This window comes from Salvelinus namaycush, chromosome 12 (genome assembly GCF_016432855.1).
Source record: "Salvelinus namaycush isolate Seneca chromosome 12, SaNama_1.0, whole genome shotgun sequence".
Taxonomy (NCBI): domain Eukaryota; kingdom Metazoa; phylum Chordata; class Actinopteri; order Salmoniformes; family Salmonidae; genus Salvelinus; species Salvelinus namaycush.
Genome location: NC_052318.1, coordinates 2,463,591 through 2,468,590, shown reverse-complemented (window position 1 = coordinate 2,468,590; position 5,000 = coordinate 2,463,591).

Below are 5,000 nucleotides of genomic sequence, written 5' to 3'. Positions count from 1 at the left end.
GAGAGGGGGAGACGGAGGGGGAGAGGCAGAGAGAGGGGGGAGACGGAGGGGGGAGACGGAGGGGGGAGGAGAGGCAGAGAGAGGGGGGAGACGGAGGGGGGAGTGGGGAGAGGCAGAGAGAGGGGGAGACGGAGGGGGAGAGGCAGAGAGAGGGGGGAGACGGAGGGGGGAGTGGGGAGAGGGGGGGAGAGGCAGAGAGAGGGGAGAGACGGAGGGGGGAGTGGGGAGAGGGGGGAGAGGCAGAGAGAGGGGGGAGACGGAGGGGGGAGTGGGGAGAGGGGGGGACGGAGGACGGAGTGGGGAGAGAGGAGCAGAGAGAGGTGGAGAGCGAGGGGGTAGAGAGAGGGGGGAGTGGGGCAGAGCGAGGGGGGAGACGAAGGGGGGAGAGGGGCAGAGAGAGAGAGAGGTAAAAGCATAATCAGTAACATTACATTAGATTGCTGTAATTAACTAAGATGATATTTCTATGGCTGTAATATTACAATATAACACTGCAAAAAATGATGGGTTAAAAACAACTCAATGTTGGTTATTAGGTAACCCAGCGCTGGTTAAATAGTGGACAGAACACATGTTGGGTTATTAGGCAACCCAGCGCTGGTTAAATAGTGGACAGAACACATGTTGGGTTATTAGGTAACCCAGCGCTGGTTAAATAGTGGACAGAACACATGTTGGGTTATTAGGTAACCCAGCGCTGGTTAAATAGTGGACAGAACACATGTTGGGTTATTAGGCAACCCGGCGCTGGTTAAACAGTGGACAGAACACATGTTGGGTTATTAGGTAACCCAGCGCTGGTTAAATGTTGGACAGAACACATGTTGGGTTATTAGGTAACCCAGCGCTGGTTAAATGTTGGACAGAACACATGTTGGGTTATTAGGTAACCCAGCGCTGGTTAAATAGTGGACAGAACACATGTTGGGTTATTAGGTAACCCAGCGCTGGTTAAACAGTGGACAGAACACATGCTGGGTTATTAGGTAACCCAGCGCTGGTTAAATAGTGGACAGAACACATGTTGGGTTATTAGGTAACCCAGCGCTGGTTAAATAGTGGACAGAACACATGTTGGGTTATTAGGTAACCCAGCGCTGGTTAAATAGTGGACAGAACACATGTTGGGTTATTAGGTAACCCAGCGCTGGTTAAATAGTGGACAGAACACATGTTGGGTTATTAGGCAACCCAGCGCTGGTTAAACAGTGGACAGAACACATGTTGGGTTATTAGGTAACCCAGCGCTGGTTAAACAGTGGACAGAACACATGTTGGGTTATTAGGTAACCCAGCGCTGGTTAAATAGTGGACAGAACACATGTTGGGTTATTAGGTAACCCAGCGCTGGTTAAACAGTGGACAGAACACATGTTGGGTTATTAGGTAACCCAGCGCTGGTTAAATAGTGGACAGAACACATGTTGGGTTATTAGGTAACCCAGCGCTGGTTAAATAGTGGACAGAACACATGTTGGGTTATTAGGTAACCCAGCGCTGGTTAAATAGTGGACAGAACACATGTTGGGTTATTAGGTAACCCAGCGCTGGTTAAACAGTGGACAGAACACATGTTGGGTTATTAGGCAACCCAGCGCTGGTTAAATAGTGGACAGAACACATGTTGGGTTATTAGGTAACCCAGCGCTGGTTAAATAGTAGACAGAACACATGTTGGGTTATTAGGTAACCCAGCGCTGGTTAAATAGTGGACAGAACACATGTTGGGTTATTAGGTAACCCGGCGCTGGTTAAATAGTGGACAGAACACATGTTGGGTTATTAGGTAACCCAGCGCTGGTTAAATAGTGGACAGAACACATGTTGGGTTATTAGGTAACCCAGCGCTGGTTAAACAGTGGACAGAACACATGTTGGGTTATTAGGTAACCCAGCGCTGGTTAAACAGTGGACAGAACACATGTTGGGTTATTAGGCAACCCAGCGCTGGTTAAATAGTGGACAGAACACATGTTGGGTTATTAGGCAACCCAGCGCTGGTTAAATAGTAGACAGAACACATGTTGGGTTATTAGGTAACCCAGCGCTGGTTAAATAGTGGACAGAACACATGCTGGGTTATTAGGCAACCCAGCGCTGGTTAAATAGTGGACAGAACACATGTTGGGTTATTAGGTAACCCAGCGCTGGTTAAATAGTGGACAGAACACATGTTGGGTTATTAGGCAACCCAGCGCTGGTTAAATAGTGGACAGAACACATGTTGGGTTATTAGGTAACCCAGCGCTGGTTAAACAGTGGACAGAACACATGTTGGGTTATTAGGCAACCCAGCGCTGGTTAAATAGTAGACAGAACACATGTTGGGTTATTAGGTAACCCAGCGCTGGTTAAATAGTGGACAGAACACATGCTGGGTTATTAGGCAACCCAGCGCTGGTTAAATAGTGGACAGAACACATGTTGGGTTATTAGGTAACCCAGCGCTGGTTAAATAGTGGACAGAACACATGTTGGGTTATTAGGCAACCCAGCGCTGGTTAAATAGTGGACAGAACACATGTTGGGTTATTAGGTAACCCAGCGCTGGTTAAACAGTGGACAGAACACATGTTGGGTTATTAGGTAACCCAGCGCTGGTTAAATAGTGGACAGAACACATGTTGGGTTATTAGGTAACCCAGCGCTGGTTAAACAGTGGACAGAACACATGTTGGATTATTAGGTAACCCAGCGCTGGTTAAACAGTGGACAGAACACATGTTGGGTTATTAGGTAACCCAGCGCTGGTTAAATAGTGGACAGAACACATGTTGGGTTATTAGGCAACCCAGCACTGGTTAAATAGTGGACAGAACACATGTTGGGTTATTAGGTAACCCAGCGCTGGTTAAATAGTGGACAGAACACATGTTGGGTTATTAGGTAACCCAGCGCTGGTTAAACAGTGGACAGAACACATGTTGGGTTATTAGGTAACCCAGCGCTGGTTAAATAGTGGACAGAACACATGTTGGGTTATTAGGTAACCCAGCGCTGGTTAAATAGTAGACAGAACACATGTTGGGTTATTAGGTAACCCAGCGCTGGTTAAACAGTGGACAGAACACATGTTGGGTTATTAGGTAACCCAGCGCTGGTTAAACAGTGGACAGAACACATGCTGGGTTATTAGGTAACCCAGCGCTGGTTAAATAGTGGACAGAACACATGTTGGGTTATTAGGTAACCCAGCGCTGGTTAAATAGTGGACAGAACACATGTTGGGTTATTAGGTAACCCAGCGCTGGTTAAATAGTGGACAGAACACATGTTGGGTTATTAGGTAACCCAGCGCTGGTTAAATAGTGGACAGAACACATGTTGGGTTATTAGGTAACCCGGCGCTGGTTAAACAGTGGACAGAACACATGTTGGGTTATTAGGTAACCCAGCGCTGGTTAAATAGTGGACAGAACACATGTTGTGTTATTAGGTAACCCGGCGCTGGTTAAATAGTAGACAGAACACATGTTGGGTTATTAGGCAACCCAGCGCTGGTTAAATGTTGGACAGAACACATGCTGGGTTATTAGGTAACCCAGCGCTGGTTAAACAGTGGACAGAACACATGTTGGGTTATTAGGTAACCCAGCGCTGGTTAAACAGTGGACAGAACACATGTTGGGTTATTAGGTAACCCAGCGCTGGTTAAATGTTGGACAGAACACATGCTGGGTTATTAGGTAACCCAGCGCTGGTTAAACAGTGGACAGAACACATGTTGGGTTATTAGGTAACCCAGCGCTGGTTAAACAGTGGACAGAACACATGTTGGGTTATTAGGTAACCCGGCGCTGGTTAAATAGTGGACAGAACACATGTTGGGTTATTAGGTAACCCAGCGCTGGTTAAATAGTGGACAGAACACATGTTGGGTTATTAGGTAACCCAGCGCTGGTTAAATAGTGGACAGAACACATGTTGGGTTATTAGGTAACCCAGCGCTGGTTAAATAGTGGACAGAACACATGCTGGGTTATTAGGCAACCCAGCGCTGGTTAAATAGTGGACAGAACACATGTTGGGTTATTAGGTAACCCGGCGCTGGTTAAATAGTGGACAGAACACATGTTGGGTTATTAGGTAACCCAGCGCTGGTTAAATAGTGGACAGAACACATGTTGGGTTATTAGGTAACCCAGCGCTGGTTAAATAGTGGACAGAACACATGTTGGGTTATTAGGTAACCCAGCGCTGGTTAAATAGTGGACAGAACACATGCTGGGTTATTAGGTAACCCAGCGCTGGTTAAATAGTGGACAGAACACATGTTGGGTTATTAGGTAACCCAGCGCTGGTTAAATGTTGGACAGAACACATGTTGGGTTATTAGGTAACCCAGCGCTGGTTAAATAGTGGACAGAACACATGCTGGGTTATTAGGTAACCCAGCGCTGGTTAAATGTTGGACAGAACACATGTTGGGTTATTAGGCAACCCAGCGCTGGTTTAAATAGTAGACAGAACACATGTTGGGTTATTAGGTAACCCAGCGCTGGTTAAACAGTGGACAGAACACATGTTGGGTTATTCGGTAACCCAGCGCTGGGTAAATAGTGGACAGAACACATGTGGGTTTTAGGTAACCCAGCGCTGGTTAAACAGTGGACAGAACACATGTTGGGTTATTAGGTAACCCAGCGCTGGTTAAATGTTGGACAGAACACATGTTGGGTTATTAGGCAACCCAGCGCTGGTTAAATGTTGGACAGAACACATGTTGGGTTATTAGGCAACCCAGCGCTGGTTAAACAGTGGACAGAACACATGCTGGGTTATTAGGGAACCCAGCGCTGGTTAAATAGTGGACAGAACACATGTTGGGTTATTAGGCAACCCAGCGCTGGTTAAACAGTAGACAGAACACATGTTGGGTTATTAGGTAACCCGTGCGCTGGTTAAATAGTGGACAGAACACATGTTGGGTTATTAGGTAACCCAGCGCTGGTTAAAAAAGTGGACAGAAAACATGTTGGGTTATTAGGTAACCCGGCGCT